Source organism: Dendropsophus ebraccatus, chromosome 3 (assembly GCF_027789765.1).
Source record: "Dendropsophus ebraccatus isolate aDenEbr1 chromosome 3, aDenEbr1.pat, whole genome shotgun sequence".
Lineage (NCBI taxonomy): Eukaryota > Metazoa > Chordata > Amphibia > Anura > Hylidae > Dendropsophus > Dendropsophus ebraccatus.
The window spans coordinates 161549862-161568381 of record NC_091456.1 but is presented as its reverse complement, the minus strand read 5'-3'; the positions used below and the strand labels follow the sequence as shown (position 1 = coordinate 161568381).

General features: G+C 46.8%; 1 protein-coding gene across 2 annotated transcripts in view; it reads left to right on the top strand.

Moving 5' to 3' along the window:
* The first annotated feature begins 3379 nt into the window (after nucleotides 1–3379).
* LHFPL2 (LHFPL tetraspan subfamily member 2) overlaps nucleotides 3380–18520 on the top strand; it is an 88981-nt gene continuing 73840 nt past the window's right edge. For both annotated transcript variants that reach the window (XM_069963030.1, XM_069963029.1), the window contains exon 1: nucleotides 3380–3676. The gene's annotated coding sequence lies outside the window, so the exon portion shown is untranslated. The remainder of the gene's footprint in view (nucleotides 3677–18520) is intronic.

The following is an 18520-nucleotide window of genomic DNA, read 5'->3' as shown; positions in this document are numbered from 1 at the left end:
TATTCATACATGGGATTGTCTCTGATAACTGTCCAACAGTAATCTGCAAGCATTGATGGCTTCCATTTCCCCCGATACCTTAGGCTAGGTTCACACTGCATTTTTGCAATCCATTTTTTTCATCCGTTTTATTGAAAAACGGATGCATTTGTGTGCACCCGTTTTTCCATTGACTTCCATTATAAAAAAAAAAAACGGATCGACACTACTTTTGTGTCCGTTAAAAAAAACGTTTTTTTTTTTAATGGAAGTCAATGGAAAAGCAGATCAAAACGGATGCACCCAAATGCATCTGTTTTTTTTCATCCGGCGAAGCGGGCCCCCGGAGGGGGACCGCGAGTCGTGGGTCCTCCGGATGACCGTTTTTGAACAGCTTCCCGGTACTCCCGTTCTCCTAAGTGGCTTCCACGGGGGGTCTAAATGTCACTTTTTTACCGGGCATATGGTGCGACCTGGCCGGCTACAGCCGGCAGGTTTGTCCCGGTCGGTTCTCATCGTTCTAGGGGCATGACTTTGTCGTGCTGCGGCAGTCGGGCGATAATAGTCAGTTATGCGGCTCTTAGCTGGCCTTGTAGCCAAGAGTCAGAAGTTTAAAATGATCCTAACGGGGAGATTGTAACCCAAGTGAACCCCGAGATATGAACCCCCAAAATAGAAGGATTTTAGTTTCCCATTTTCTCCACAGAGTCGAGTAAGGTTTCTGCCGAGAGTACTTTTGAGCTGGCGCCGTACGTTGCAACTGAGAACCTTTCATCACGCCGTTTCAAAACGGATGAAAAACACAGATAGCAAAAACGCAGTGTGAACCTAGCCTTATACCATAACTATTGGTCATTCTAAGATGATGCAATATACCAGTTGATGATGCAATACTGATGATGCAAACTTTTCCTAGTATTGTATCACAGGCTGTGAGAAGTATAGAAAGTACGTCTATACGCTCAGTATTTTGGTCCTCATGTTGCAACCAAAACCAGGAGTGGATTTAAAACACAGAAAGGCTTTTAAAACATTGTCCGTTGTTATGAAATAACAGCCAATATTTGTCATAAAATGGCAGCCATCCACTAAATTTCAACAGTTTGTAAAGTGAAACTGGCTCAGTTGCCCCTAGCAACCAATCAGATACCACTTTTCATTCCTCACAGACTCCTTGGAAAATGAAAAGTGGAATCTGATTGGTTGCTACCAGTTTCCCTTTACACCATGTTTGAGAAATCTCCCCCAGAGTCTGTGTTTTCAATCCACTCCTGGTTTTGGCTGCAACACAAGGACCAAAATACTAAGCAAAAATACTGTGTGTGAGAACATAGCCTTACTCAATAATGACATGGAGGGGCTCCAGTATATTGGGACTCAATGCTGAGGCTGAAGGAGAAAGCAAAATGTCTCAGTGTGAACAGTAACTCAGAGTGCACTGGTATTGAAGAGGGGAGCGAAGGAGGTAGCTATGACAGGTCTCTGGTGGTTACGCTGGTGTGTGGGGTCATAGCTATACTTTCTCTGTATGACTGCAGCTGCTGGAATAGGCTCTGTAGCTTGAAGAGGTACCTAAGAGAAAAAAATTCAAATCAACTGGCGTTTTACTGGAAAGTTGTACAGATTTGTATATTTCTTCTAGTCAAAAAAAAAAAAAAGGCCACGTCATCCAGTACTTATCAGCTGCTGCATGTCCTGCAAGAAGCTTTGTATTCTTTCTTGTCTGACACAGTGCTCTCTGCTGCCACCTCTGTCCAGAACTGTCCAGAGCAGCAGCAAATCCCCATAGAACACTTCTGCTTTAAACAGTTCCTGACATAGACAGAGGTGGCAGCAGAGAGCATCGTGTCAGACTGGAAAAAATACACCACATTCTGTAGGACATACAGCAGCTGATAAGTACTGGGAGATTTGAGATTTTTAAATATAAGTAATTTACAAATCTAGATAACTTTCAGGATCCGGCTCATTTGTTGGTTGATCTGGATGTAAGTAAGGGGAGATCAATTAACTATGCACCCCAGGGGTACACGGCGGTAAAGGCGCAGATTATGGCCCTCTTCCTGGCATAGGCCTGCTGTAACCTCTTAGTAAATATGCCTCTTAGTAAATCCGGCCAGGAAAAGGGGGCGGGGCTTTATGTAAGACTGCCGTACTTGTGCGCCAGTCTTGATAACTGTCCCCCTTAGGGTTCGTTCACATGTACAGGGTCTGCAGCAGATTTGAAGTTGCATATTCAACCCAAAGTAACTGTGGGCCATCAAATCTGCTGCAGATCTGCAGCAGATTCAAAACTGTGCCATCAAATCTGCTGCATATCCTGTACGTGTGAACGCACCCTTAGGGTGCGTTCACACCTACAGGATGTTCAGCAGATCTGCAGCAGATTTGATGCTGTGTTCAGTTATTTAAATGAAATCTGCTGCAGAAAATCTGCTGCAGATCCTGTAGGTGTGAACGCACCATTAAAGGGAAAATGTCACCCCCCCATGCCGGGGTGACAGGCTCCCGACCCCCCGCTACAGCCCCCTATACTCACCTGATCCAACCGGATCCCGCTTCTAGATCCGGTCGGGTCACGGAGATCTCAGCCGCTGCAGCCCGGCGCGCGCGCTGAGATGAGTCCAACGCTCATAGAGAATGACGGAGAGTCCAGCGCTCCGTCATTCTCTATGAGCGTTGGACTCATCTCTTAGCACGCGCGCCGGGCTGCAGCGGCTGAGATCTCCGTGACCCGATTGGATCAGGTGAGTATAGGGGGCTGTAGTGGGGGGTCGGGAGCCTGTTCCCTTTAATGTGCCACTGCCAGACAGCTCAGAAAATAAAAGGGTAAGACAGTGAAAATCCCTCACGCCCCAGCCGTACCTGCACCAACATCACCTTTCTGTGGAGACTCAGGAGGCCCCCATACAGCAGTGACCGATAAAACAAAGCGGGGGATTGGTGTATTTTAGTCATCTGCCAAGAACAGATAACCCCCTGTTGTCTCCAGTTCAGGTGCGGTTTGCAATTAAGCTCCATTTACTTCAGTGGAACTGAGTTTGAAACCCCACCCAATCTGGAGACAAGAGAGGGGGAAAAGTGGCCATGTTTTTGTAGCGCTGGATAACCCCTTTAAGCCACTGAAATGAATGGCAAATGCTGCAGTACGCCACAGTATATGTCAGTGTTGGCGGTATTCAGGCAGGTATCTGGGAAGTACCATAAACACGAGATCAATTTATCTTAAGAGAAACCAATCACAGCTCAGCTTTCATTGTACCAGAGCTCATTCACACATAAAAGCTGAGCTGTGATTGGTTGCTAGGGGCAGCAAAGAAAAAAAACAATTAGTTTCATCCAGGTGGTCGTGCTCGTCCTCACACTGGGCAGTTACACAGTCACCCTCATTCTATTCTACATCTACAGTACTCGCTCCCGCGCCGCGCGCTCCCCTCGCTCCTTGTCCCCAAACCACCAGGGACTGTCTGACGGCGAGCCTGGAGGAGGCGGGGCCGTGACGTCACGGGGGCGGTGACAACCTGAGGAGGCTGCTGCTGCTGCTGCTGCTGCCGCTGCCTCTCGTGCTGGTGCTGCTCCTCGTAGAGCACGTTCAATGAGAGTGGGGGAGGGAGCCCGGAGCCGCATGCAGGAGCCGGATAACGGGAGTCCTGGACTATTCATCCCGCTCTCCTCAGCCGGGAGCTGCTCTGCCTGGGTGAGTGCAATCCCTCGAAGTCTGTATGAAACTTTATGGTGGGGGTGATGGATGGAAGCGCCCTGTGCTGCTCTGCAATCTCCTGAGAAGCCCCTGCAGTTAACCCTTGCAGTCTCATGGGGTTGCATGCTCTTGCAGTTACTTGGGTGACCACTGAGTTTAGTGCAGGGGCTAGTGACTTTCCCTTTTTATTTAAGAGCTATAGCTGGAGTGTGCTCTCACCCCACATGTCACCTCCTATTAATCGGTGTTTATTACTGATGACCAAAGTATTATTGGTTGGTTGCCATCAGTTGTGAATCAGTGCAAAAGTTTAACTTTCCAAATATTTGGATATGTGTGTATAATAAATATATATATGATGTGGAGAGTGCTGGCTCTGTGCGTGAGATAGAGATATATATATATATATATATATATATATATCTCTATCATGTGGCTCCCTGTGTGGATGGATGGACAGCACTGATGATGTGCCCATTGTGGACTCTGTGCACTGATGGGGGGGGGGCCCATTGTGGACTCTGTGCACTGATGGGGGGGGGGGCCCATTGTGGACTCTGTGCACTGATGGGGGGGGGGGCCCATTGTGGACTCTGTGCACTGATGGGGGGGGGGGGGGCCCATTGTGGACTCTGTGCACTGATGGGGGGGGGCCCATTGTGGACTCTGTGCACTAATGGGGGGGGGCCCATTGTGGACTCTGTGCACTAATGGGGGGGGGGCCCATTGTGGACTCTGTGCACTAATGGGGGGGGGGCCCATTGTGGACTGACTCTGTGCACTGATGGGGGGGGCCCCCATTGTGGACTGACTCTGTGCACTGATGGGGGGGGGGCCCCATTGTGGACTGACTCTGTGCACTGATGGGGGGGGGGCCCCATTGTGGACTGACTCTGTGCACTGATGGGGGGGGGGCCCCATTGTGGACTGACTCTTTGCACTGATGGGGGGGGGGCCCCATTGTGGACTGACTCTGTTCACTGATGGGGGGGGGGGCCATTGTGGACTGACTCTGTGCACTGATGGGGGGGGCCCCCGTTGTGGACTGACTCTGTGCACTGATGGGGGGGGGGCCCCCATTGTGGACTGACTCTGTGCACTGATGGGGGGGGGCCCCCGTTGTGGACTGACTCTGTGCACTGATGGGGGGGGGCCCCATTGTGGACTGACTCTGTGCACTGATGGGGGGGGGCCCCATTGTGGACTGACTCTGTGCACTGATGGGGGGGGGCCCCATTGTGGACTGACTCTGTGCACTGATGGGGGGGGGGCCCCATTGTGGACTGACTCTGTGCACTGGGGGGGGCTCATTGTGGACTGACTCTGTGCACTGGGGGGGGCTCATTGTGGACTGACTCTGTGCACTGGGCTGCTCTCCTTACTTCTAGGAATAGAGGGGATAACAGTGCAGTCTAGGAGTGATTGCCTGTCCCTGCATTTCTCTTTGCAGCCACCAGGGGCAGTAGAGTGACCTCAGATGGTCCTGTGCTGACAGCTGAGGCAGAAGTGCTTCTACTTCCATCAGTGGCTTCCTAAAGCAATCATCCCCAACAGTAGCTTACCAGCTGCTGGAAAACTACAACTCCCAGCAGGTCCTGAGTCACTTCATAAAGAGATGCACAACATGAAGTTTTATAAAAGCTGGAGAGCTGCAACTCCCAGCATGCCATGTCATAATACATAAAGCAGATACCCTTAGTTTGTAGCCCTCTGGCTAATGCAACACTACAACTCCCAGCATGCCCTGTCACACTACCTAAATTACTGACCTGTATTGCACCAGCCGTGGACCTGCCGCACCCAGTGTTCCCCGACATTATTCATAAAGCAGAGATTCTCAATCTGTAGCTCTTCAGCTGCAGACTACAACTCCCAGCATGGCTTGACATGTAGTCTCTAGCATGTAGCTATCGAGCTGGTGCAAAACTTTAAAGCAGCGATCCCCAACTTGTAGCCATCCGGCTGTTGCAAAACTCCTAGCGTCCCCAGACAGACTTCCTAAGGCAAAGATCTCCAACTTATGGCTCCACAGCTGTTGCTTAACTACAACTCCCAGTGAGTTGGGGCATGCTGGGTGTTGTAGTTTTGCACAGGTTAGCGATAATACATGATCCCCACAGCGCTGTATGTTCAGGGGCTATATACAGGGATGTATTCCCCAGAAGGCAGCACTATAATGTTCTACTTGAAACTTCATTATAGCTTGTGGGAAGAGCTCATATTCTTATAGGGTGTGTGACTAACCAGACCACCCAGCCGACCACCCACCCAGGGAGACCAGCAGAGCTGATCAGCTGGGAATTATCCACCCATTGTTCTCCAGTTCTTCTATAGTCCACATTTTTTGATCTGGATGATAAAGTTTTGTAGAGGTCATCTTGGCCATGGATGATCTTGTCTTGTACTATATATAGTTCGATTTTTCTTACGCTCATAAACCCACATTATGCATGAGCTTCAACATTTATCCTCATGGCTGCTGATGGCAACTCTACTATATGTATAAGTGCAAACTAGAGATGAGCGAACCTTGAACACACTCTGGTCCATCCGAGCAAGCGGGCGGATGGAGAAGTTGGATGCAGCCCAAGGGAGTACAGTCTATGGCTATGGTCACACGTAGTATAAGACCGGCCGTTCCGTGACCCGGCCGGTCTCAGAAAAGATCATCCCGGACTGCAGCACCGGCTGGATGATCTTTAGCGTCGCTGGGTACTAATGCGGGCGCATCCGTGTGCGTCCGCATCAGAACTCTCCACTGCACACAATGGAGCGTGCGGCTGGAGCCACTCACGCCATTGTATGACCTGACAGGGTTTTCTGCGGCCGCGATTCACTGAATAGCGGCTGCAGAAAACATGTCTGTTTTCTACGGCGCCGCTAGGGTTCCCAGCCGGAGCATATATTATGTGTATACACTCCAGCCGGGATTCCCTCAGCCTGCAGCACTACGAAAGTACGGCAGAAATCACGGCCATTGTAACAACGTAGTGTGAACATAACCTGTGGCTGTATCCATGTATTCCTGGCAATCTTAGGGCTGCATCCAACCACCGGTAATCAAATACCGCACACTCTGGTTTGGATGGACCCAAGAGTGGTTGGGTTCGCTTATCTCTAGTGGCAGCAAATGTGGATGTGACGAAACAATAGACAGGCCGTTGAACCAATGGCCACCTGTTAAAGTGGCATTGCCATCCTTAAAAAAACTTTTGACATGTCAATAGTTTTCATCGTTGCTGGTGTGAGTGTTCAGACCTGTACCAATCAGAAGAACGAGCAGGGAGAGGACCCTGCTCTGGTTCTCACCCCCCTTTTTCTCCCGATTGGTACAGATCTAAAAAACTCATGCGGACCGATCAAAACTTTTGACATGTCCAAAATATTGTTAAAACTACAGTAAAACTTTAAAAGTTTCCCCCCTATTCACAGAACAGGAGATAATAAAAGCAGTGCACTCTATTCTTAAAGCGTCTTTAACATCGGGTACATTGCTTTAGTTTTTTTATATGAATGGATCGTGCCGGCATGGGGATACCAGTGCTGCCGTTCTTTTTTGAATCTCCACCCAGTTCCCGCACATGGCGCCGGTCTGTTCCCGTACCCTGGCCCAGCATGAAGCACTGGGGGCAGGCAGACAGGCTGGCCAGCCCCCAGTGTGACCAAACCTCCTCCCCTCTGTGGCACAGCTCCATTGATTCTAATGGAACTGTATCACAGTGGGGGGATCGTCACACTGGGGGAGGCGGCGTGCCCACCCCCTGTTTTTCATGCTGGCTCGTTGTCTGGGAACAGACCGATCCATTCATGTAAAGAACATAAAGCGATGTACCTGATGGTACATTCACTTTAAAGTTAACCAGTGCTACAAAAACATGGCCACTTTCTTTCAAAGACAATACGACTCTTGTCTCCAGTTCAGGTACGGTTTGCAGTTAAAGTCACCAGGCCCAGGCTGAAGCACTGGAGGCGGGCCGACCCACCCTTAGTGGGAAGAAACTTCAGCCCCTCCATGACGTGACTCCATTAGAATCAATGGAACCCTATCATAGAGGGGGTAGGGTTTCCTCCCACTAAGGGTGGGTCGTCCCGCCTCCAGTGCTTTAGCCTGGGCCTGGTGGTACAGTCACTTTAAGCTCCAATCACTTCAATGAAACTGAGTAGCAAAACCCACCCAAACTGGAGACAAGAGTGGGGCTGTCTATGGAAGAAAGTGGCAATGTTTTTGTAGCGCTGGATAACCCCTTTAGTCTTATGATTGGTGCGGGGCCCGTTTGTGAAACCCTACTGATCATCCTGCTATCCCCTGTCCTGTAGACGGATGATAACTTTAACATTAGAATTCCCTTTTAGCGTTAACCAGTTAATGTCATGATACAGAGGTGGCCACGGATTGTATCTTCTGTTCCTACTGCTGGAATTCATTAGTTTGGAGTCATGACTAAGTTAATGGACAGTTATTTCATAGTGATGGACAAGCTTTTGGATGACGTGAACCTCTACTGTTTCTCGGGGTACACCCTGGATCTGGAAAAATCCCCTCTACTGTATTGGTATTAGGGTATGTTCACACAGAGCAAATACGGCGGAATTCCGACATGTGATTTCTTTGAGCGGCGGCTGTGGAGGAGCACATGCTCTCCCATAAACGGGCTAAGGCACACTGAGACAGGCGAGATTCCGCAGCAGAAAGTTCTGCCGAGGAATTCCGCCTGTTTTACTCAGTGTGAACGTACCCTTATAGTGAATGGCACAGGAGTCTGCACTGGAAAGACAAGTTTCTGGCTTGTAGCGATCTGTAAAAGGTTAGACATGTTGCACAGACACGTGCTTGCAAGAAGCTCAAATAACAATTTTTTTTACAAGATGTGAACGGAAACTATAATTCCTGCTAATAAATATCATGTCTGTGGGAGATAAGGGATTTTGTATGATCAGCATAAATCCATCCAGTGGGAAGTTTATAGGACTTTTTATAGGTTGATGATGGTTATGGTTTTTTCATGATATGTACATGCAGTCGGCTGCGGTAATAAATGATTATTCATTGCTATGGTATATTGATAAAGTTTCTGTACATGGTGATATTGCATATCCTTATGGTATAGATCGATAATACAGCACCCATAGAACTCGTTGGGCCTGTGCTATATCTCCAATTTTATACGACATACGCAGGGGCGTAGCTAGGATTCAAGGGGCCCGAAAGCAAAAAATTTTAAGGGGGCCCCCCTCCCCTATATACTCTGTGATGTGGCCAAAAAATAAAATCTCTTGTGGCCAGAGGCAGAATCCTGGCTGCAGCCACAAGAATGACTGGCAGAGCAGAGAGCCAATGGCTGCTTCCTATGACAGACCACTGTTTTTACCTATAATGGCCCATTAGGATCCCCTATGGTTAAATACATATATGCAGGAGCCGACTACCTTCTGCTTAACCCCTTATGTACTGTAGTGTGTAAGTGACCCAATGTTCAGAAGAAAAGGAGATCTTTGCTTTATTGCTGATAACCCCTGACCTCTGCACAGAGCTCTGCACATTTTCGTATTTGATTGTGCAGCTGGAGAACAGAGGTCAGTGGTTATCAGTGCAGTGAAGCAGAGATCTGTCTCCTGCTTGTTAACCCTTTTTTGTGTATGTTGCAGCATGTAAGTAAACATTGGGTCACTTACACACTGCATTACATAAGGGGTTAAGCAGAAGGACACAAGCTCTTAGCTTATCCCCCGGGCCCCCCTCCTGCAGGGCCCCATAGCAACTGCCTACCCTGTCTCTACGGTAGCTACGCCACTGGACATACGGTACTCTTTTGCAGGTCATATTGTGGAGGCACCATATGGCAGCACACGTTCGGGCATCTCCTATACATGTATCACCCCCTAGAAGCAATGCTTATAAGGGAGAACACATCTGGAATTCTGATTATTATGAACATTACGGAACACTCTTTTATTCTGAATGATCCTAAAGCAATACATAGGTTTTTGTATTGTTTAACACCACAATCGTGCCATCTCTTTGTATGGATGTGCCTACCATAGCCTACACCCTGAAATACACTGCGATATAAAACAAAAGAAGAAAAAAAAAAAGACAAACCTTTCCGACATCTGCCTAGCATTATGTGGCTCCCAGCTAGCGTTTCCATTTGTAATCACCCAAATCCTTATTGATTTCACAATCTGGCCATTCACCTTCCCCCCCATATAAAATAAATGGCACAATGACGTGGAGTTAGCTAGGTGGTGAGTAATGGAGTGCACTGGGAAAAAGTCACCGCTTAATATGAAACTTCTGCCCGGAGCTGCAGCTTTGTGTTTCAACGAAAGGACAGATATTATTTGTGATGGGAGAGGGAGGCGGACATTGCCAGTATTGTTCTCGCTTCACAGCTGTAGGATCTAGTTATTCTCTATGTGTCGTGTCACTATATAGAACCATACATAAAAGGTATGATGTATGTCCCCCTCATGCTGCCAAAACAGCTGATATGTGGCGGCATGGACCTCTGAAGGTGTCCTCTGGTATCTGCCACCTAGATGTTAGCAGCAGATCCTTTACGTCCTGTTAATTACTGAGGTGTGAAGTATTTGTTTAGCTACGTGGTACGCTGTCTTGTCTCTGTCAGTGATTGGCTACCCAGATGGGTTAGTGTGCAGAAGTGTCGGCAGCGGCTGTGGTCAGCAGGGAATGCAGAGACACAACAGGAGGACACTGGGGGAGCATGGAGGGGTAAGGGCTGTATTAGACTCGCACTGTGAGTTCCGATCAGCTAGATCAGCCTATTACACAGCTCGATAATCCTGCATGAGGGTTCTATAGCAATGTTTGCGAAGCACTTGGTTTTTACATACTTACCCATGCTCCCCCAGTGTCCTGCACCCTTCTCCTTGTGTTCCCTGCTCACCGGAGAAGTGACAGACCAGACATGTCAGCGGTGCCTCTGGTGAGTGGGGGGAGCTCAAAGGACATCGGGAGAGCGTGGACAGGTAAGTATGAACTGTATTATTTTCTTAATACTGCCTTCATGACAATGATCAGCTCTTTGGCTTATCATTGTCTTTATTTCATGGAGCAATACTGCTGGAATCAGCCTGATTCGGCAAATAATCGCTTTGTGTAATGGGGCCCTAAGCATAACATCTTATTTTCTATATACTGAAGGCAGAGTGGCCCTTTAAACTAGGGCTGCAATGCCCGCACGATTATTGAGCAGTGTAATAGGCTTGATAAGCTAGTGCCAATCTAGGAGATCGGTGCTTGATTTCCCTGCAGGTTGGGCCGTATAGACCCTAAGTCTTGGGTTCTCATGCCCCTGTCATTGGTTAACCAGTTGTCCTTCCGTGGTGCATTTTTGGTTGTTGCGAAGTTCAGCATACTGGTAACAACCCACAAGACCCGCCATGATTGCTTGTAACACTGTAATGGTCCTTTTACACGGAACGATCGTTCGTTTTTGCACAATAACGGTCGAATTCGAACGATAAGCGAACGATCAAACAACGAGCAAAAAATCGTTCATTTTGATCTTTCAACATGTTCACAAATCATCGTTGATCGTTGCAAAAAAAACATTGTTCATTCAAAATCGTTAATCGTGCGATCGGCCGAATTATCACACCGTGTAAAAGTACCATAAGTCTCCACGTCCTTCCATGTTATAGATGCAACTCCTTGACACTGAGAGTTGGGAAGCTGCCATATGCTTTAGACCAGGGGTGTCAAACTCAAATACACAGTGGGCCAAAATGAAAAAATTGGACAAAGTCGCGGGCCAACCTTGATAATAATTATTGAAGCGTGAATGCCGCAGTCGTGGCATTGTCAGAGCAGCGCGCGGCACTCCTGCCACAATCAGTGGTGTACGTCTCCCAGCATTGTGCACTATGATAAATGGCATAATAAATTGCTATGCCATGATTAAATCTTATCCCATGTAATAGCTAACCCCCCAATATTACCCCATGTAGTAGCCAACCCAACCAAAATAGCCCCACATATTAGCCAGCCCTTCCAATAATGTCCAAATAGTAGCCAGCCCTCCAAGTGTCCCATACAGTAGCCAGCCCTCCCCAATAGTCTCATATAGTAGCCAGCCCTCCCAATAATGTCCCATATAGTAGCCAGCCCTCCCAATAATGTCCCATATAGTAGCCAGCCCTCCCAATAATGTCCCATATAGTAGCCAGCCCTCCCAATAATGTCCCATATAGTAGCCAGCCCTCCAAGTGTCCCATATAGTAGCCAGCCCTCCAAGTGTCCCATATAGTAGCCAGCCCTCCAAGTGTCCCATATAGTAGCCAGCCCTCCAAGTGTCCCATATAGTAGCCAGCCCTCCAAGTGTCCCATATAGTAGCCAGCCCTCCAAGTGTCCCATATAGTAGCCAGCCCTCCAAGTGTCCCATATAGTAGCCAGCCCTCCAAGTGTCCCATATAGTAGCCAGCCCTCCAAGTGTCCCATATAGTAGCCAGCCCTCCAAGTGTCCCATATAGTAGCCAGCCCTCCAAGTGTCCCATATAGTAGCCAGCCCTCCAAGTGTCCCATATAGTAGCCAGCCCTCCAAGTGTCCCATATAGTAGCCAGCCCTCCAAGTGTCCCATATAGTAGCCAGTCCTCCCCAATAGTCTCATATAGTAGTCAGCCCCCCATAGTCTCTTATAGTAACCAGTCCTCCCCAGTAGTCTTATATAGTAACCAGCCCTCCCCCATAGTCTCTTATACAGTAGCCAGCCCTCCCCAAATAATCCAAATGTCCAAATAATAGCCAGCCACCAAGTGTCCCATATACGAGTCAGCCCTCTCCAATAGTCTCTTATATAGTAATGAGCCACCACCCATAGTCTCTTATATAGTAGGGAGCCCCCCCATAGTCTTATATAGTAACCAGTCCTCCCCAGTAGTCTTATATAGTTGCCAGCCCTTCCAATAGTGTCTTGTATAGTAGCCAGCCCTCCCCAGTAGTCTAATTTAGTAGTCAGCCCTGCCCCATAGTCTCATACAGTAGCCATGACGGGCCAGATGTAATTAAAACTCTGAATTGCCTGGCGGGCCAAAAATAATGGCACCACGGGCCAGATTTTGCCCGCAGGCCAGAGTTTGACATGACTGCTTTAGACAGTCAGCTGAAATCGTTTGTTCGTTGACTTTAGTCTAAGGTGTATGGACATAGTACAGAGCTGTAGAGGACTCTGTTTGCTGCCCACAGCTTCTGTGCCACGCGCATGACTCCCAGCTTTCAGGACCTCAATGGTCTCTTTTTTTATATATTGCTGTTTGAGCCGTCGCCAAGCATTACACTGCTCCTATTGAGGTCAAGGGTTGCTCTTTGTAGCATTGGTGGGTGGTAGAGGATGTCCCGGGTGGGGGATATCACCCTATATATATACATAAGTGCTAATTGACATCCCCGTGTTAAGTTGTCTTCATAATGTTTCTTTAAAAGGTTTCAGCTGCAGCAGCGACCACAGTGAGGATGTGTTCTTCTACTTGGTATATGTAATCTGAAATGTATTTGATGACTTTATGGAAAGTGGGACGGTATGGCCGAGATGATGAAAGGTTTTTTCCAGTTTTGTAATAGAAGCCTCTTTGAAAGCCATTCATCATGAAATTGTGTGGCCATTGATTATTTAGCCTATTAACTCTTCTCTGTCTGTTACTCCGGTGCTCTGGTAGAACGTTCAGTGTGCAGCTTCTGTTTACTCGGTTCCAGTTAAAAGAGAAGGATAAAGTACTTTTTTCTCTGCACTTACTACTGCACCAAGGCTTTACTTCCTGCATAACATGGTGATGTCACTTCCTGGATAAAATGGTGATGCCACGACCCGACTCCCAGAGCTGTGCGGGCTGTGGCTGCTGGAGAGGATGATGGCAGGGGGACACAGGGCACTGGAGGGACACTGAGCATCCCTCTGCCATCATCCTCTCCAGCAGCCACAGCCCGCACAGCTCTGGCAGTCGGGTCGTGACATCACCATTTTATCCAGGAAGTAAAGCCCTGATGCAGTAGTAAGTGCAGGGAAAAAAGCACTTTATAAGCTTTTCTCGCAATAAGTGTCTATTGGTGATTTGTATAACTTTTTGGGGGAAATACAATACTTAAATAAAAATTTTCGCCGTAAAGAAGTCATTGTCCAGCATGTAGAATGGGATCCCCAGCAGAAGAAACTTTTTACAGCCCCCGCAGTCAGGAAAAGTGTTGCAAAGATTCTGTCAGCAGACCGGCATAGAGATGAGCTGCTATTCATGTCTGTATTGACTCAAGGCTAAACATCCCTTGATGAAATTTAAGATGACCATGCACGTAAGACAGCTGTCGGCCGACCTCCTACCTTGTGTGTGTTTATTTAATTGGGAAGGAGGAGAAAATCCAGACACCCCTGGTAATGGGTTAACAAATAAAATGGACATGCTAAAATCCAACATGCTTCTTCTACATCTACTACTAGAGAGCTTCTTTAAGGCTAGGCCACCAGTACTAAAGGAAACCAATCACCTACCTGAGGAAGAGCGGCTTGGCCCCAGTACCCAGCTGCCTGGTACAACTCTTCGGCGCTGTGCCTGGTAGTCTCAGACAGGGGCAGCAATTTAAAAATCTTGATCTTAATCTTGACTAGGCATGAGAATGGCGTGTAGTCACGCTGCCTTCGTCCTCTTCCCAGTCATTCAGACTTGATTGGCAGCCAGTGGGCTGGGCTTTCCATTAAGTTCCCACCGCTCAGGCTGCCAATCAAGCGCAAGTGTCAGGGAAGAGAACGGAGGCAGCGTGACTACATGCCGCTGTGACTCCACCCCAATGACTAGTTACCGGCTGTTGGGACAGATGATAAAAGATCAAGATTTTGAAACTGCCGGGCACATTGTTTAATAGCTGTACCTGGCAGCTGGAAGGTACTGGGGCCATCTTGCTGATTAGTTATTGGTTCCCTTTAAAGTCCCAGAAAACCCCTTTAAGAACAGCACTTGTCACATGTGCAAATAGCATGTTTTCCTGTAAGAATTCACTTATTTTATAACTTGTATCTGTTTTCTTTCTTTATATATATATATATATATATATATATATATATATATATATATATATATATATAATTCTCTCTTTGACTTCTACTCCTTTCCCATGGTTACTTCATATCATCAAAGTCCTCCGTAAATTGTCATTGGTGTGGTCGGCACGATGACAAGCCCCTCTCTAAATTACAAGTATGGCTCCATTGTGTTCTTCTGTTACCCCTAAAATGCCTTAAAACTTCAAGTAATAACCTCTGACCTTTGCTCCTTCAGGTTAATTCATGCATGAAATAAACAAAGTGCTCTAAAGTAGGGGGTCCAAGGTTTTAAGGGTCACATTTGTTTTTAAAAGCCCTTCTTGTCATCCACTAAGACAAGGCTGTAGTCACTCCGGATTAACACCTCACTGAAAACTGGTCAACAGTAAAGTGGAAAATAGTTGTTGATTTATGTAAATGAGAGAGGCATTCAGCACAGTGGGGCTATGGATGAAAACCAGAGGAGGTCACCTCCACTGCCAGTCACTGCATTTGTTCTATACAGGCCAAAGAAATATTTTAAATTATCCGTTTCTCTTTCATTAGGTTACACATTTTATGCTTATTAATTTCTTAATAAACCTTTAAAGTAAACAAAAGGCCATTTTTCTGATACGGACCTAGAAATCCCCTTAAGGGTGCGTTCACACCTACAGGATCCTCACTGCTTACAGAGCTATATAGGCGGTTTTGATCAGTTGGCGTCTGTTTATACCGCCACCGATTGCAAGGATTGGGTGGAGTTGTGCTTGGCTAAGTGCTCATTACTGGCCTGGATAGACTCCATTGTAAGTTTATAGAGCCCGTCTACTGCAACTACAAAGGGAAATGGGAAAGAAGCACTTAACCGAGCGACTCTCCATTCTCATTCTAGTGATCAGTGGAGTTTGATCACCCATATTCCGACCAATCAAAATGTTAACTTCTCTTTGACATGTCAAATGTTTAGGTAACAGGGACCTAACATGTTGGCCACCTGCGACTTTTAAAAGGAGCTTTGGAGCTAACTGCATGCTATATAAAGCAGTGGTTTCATCCTCCACCTGCCACATCTATAATACTGTAGTGTGTAAAGCCCCTATTACATGGGGTGATCTCCGGGAGCAAGCTTGTCAGGTCAGCACTTGCTTGCTCCTCGTTTCGTAATCGCTCGCAGCCCTATTACACATGCCGACAGCGAGCGGGTAAGTGGGGGGGCGGCTCCGTGGCCTGGCTGATAGTCTGGGGAGCCCATAGGAGATAGCAGTGGTCTGGTGCTTCTGCACCTATTATACGGGGCGACGGCAGCAGATCATTGCTATTGTTGTCCTTCATCTTTCAACTTGTTGAAAGACGTTAAAAGATAACGATCAGCCGACATCCTGCATGACGGCTGATTGTTGCCTTTTATTACACAAAGCGGTTAACGGCCGCAGTATCCGATATTGGCCAAATACGGCGGATATTGCTTCTTGTAATAGGGCCTTCACTTGACCCGCAGCACCGTGCCAACTGGTTCTGTGTGCTTTGTGCCACTCAGAGAAGTAAGGGTACTATTACACGGAACGATAAGTTGGCCGAATCGGCCCTATCTGGCCGATTATCGTTCCGTGTAATAAAGACAACGATCAGCCGATGATCGTTGTCATCGGCTGATCGTTGATATAGGTTCTGACCTATAATCGTTGGGCGCCGACCGCTGACGATATGCAAAAAAGAATACATGAGCTTCTCACCATGTCCCGCGCTCCGGCTTCGCAGCGGTCTGTCTCAGCTGGATAGGTATGTATGCAGTTTAAACAAAAGCTGCAAGGACATCGGTAACAATGTCCCTGCAGCCCTTGTTAAACGATTATCGGCCTGTGTAATAGGCCCTAGAGGTATTATTGGGCCACCATCGGCCCGTGTAATACCACCCTAAGGTAAAGCGTGTCTTGTTTGTGGACTACTGGCAAACAGCCCAGCTCTGTTCCTGTTCTCCTAACTTGGAGAGAGTGATAATTCATTACAAACATATGTTAGGAAATTAAGTTACTAAATTACAATCAGTTACAAAAGGCAATGGCCCAAAAGTTATGGTCATTGGTACCAGTTCCTTGACTCATTTCTTCTTTGTTACGTGACCAAACTTGCCTTTTTTTTCCTCCTTTTTCTACTACGCAGTTTCTGAATTCCCCTCTCAAAATTGTGATTGTGGCATGCACTATAACCCCTTTGTACAAACCCCACTCCTCCCTCACTCTTTAGAGGTACTTTTTTTCGTCAGTAGTTTTGCCCTCGTGCTCTCCTGGATTAGAGAACCCCACATGCAGGGATCTATTTATTTGTGAGGCATGCCTGTTGTCCCACGGCTTGTGTTCTTCTCCTCCAGGCAGGGAGACGTGGATTATCCTGTATAAATAAATACGGCTGATGCTGATGTAGCTTTTAATGAGTTTGCAAGGATGTGAAGAGTGATCTTCAGCTTTTCACGTTATGTCAGGATTTTTATGCCTGTGTTTGCTTTTGTTTTTCTAATAGTGACAGTCGTTTCCTTTCCTAGAAAGAGATTTCACCATTTTTTTTTTTTTTTTTTTTTTTTATAAACACAGTTGAAACCACATATGTTTTGATCTGCAAAATGTCCCGGCTTACATGCAATGGGAAGGTTGTACAGTATGGAAGGTGACAGACTGAAGTTCCCATATGGATATGATTGAAAGAGCACACAAATATCTTAGAAGGTTATGTTTCTTCATACAGATGGTGTAGGGTGATGTTCCTTGGAGGCAGGAGCCATGATTTGATCTCGACCATTAAACTGTATTTTTGATCCTTAATAAAAAGTTGCACTTATCTCAGTAGCTCCTTCAGAGGTAGGTTTCGCAGATTCTCTTAGCTTCTTCAGGTGTTAAAGTTTAGAACCCTTAAAGATTGGGTCACAAATTATACCTGTCTCTTTAACCATGACTGTCTTTATGAACTATGAAAGGTGTGCTATAACTGTATAGAGTGCGGCAGACATCCTAGTCCTTGTATATCATCTGTTGTACGGTACATTTTTTGCAAACTTTGGTCTAGAGCCCCACTAGGGCTAAAGGTCAATGTGCATCATTGCTTTCCCTGAAATAAATATGTTGACACCCTGTGTATAACATTGGGTTATGTAAATGAGTATTTTTTGTCTAGTGACGGTACATGTTGCGTGTTGCACCACCCCTATAATAATAAATTTATTTGTATAGCGCCAACAGATTCCGCAGCGCTATATACATAACTACGTAGACTCGTGTTGGACATGGAGAGTTGCATATCTCCATATATTTACTGTAGGCTTCCCATTGCCTTTGCAGCAGCTGTGATGGAAGCCACCTTTCATGTGATGCTTATGTGATGCTTAAGTAGACAATCAACAGGCCGAATCCCCCGCTGACAGGCACATGAGTGATCAGCGTTGTGTTTGCACTTTTTTTCTGGCAGTCTGTAGCGGATAGCCATGGAAAATTCCAGGATCGCCACTCCCTGCACACTGCACTAACAATTATTGTTTATTGATCTCTGTATGGTGCTCAGGGGGCTGTGAACGAAACCACATTCTAAAACTGTTGATAAGATGACTAGTCAACTGGAAATTCTTCAACAATATGGTGTTTAGGACAGGTATCCTTTTTTGTTGTGTGACAGTCTCACTATAAAAAGGGAAGATGGCTACGTTTTTTTAGGGTGCGTTCACACCTACAGGATCTGCAGCAGATTTGATGCTGTGTTCAGTTATTTAAATGAAATCTGCTGCAGAAAATCAGCTGCAGATCCTGTAGGTGTGAACTCACCAT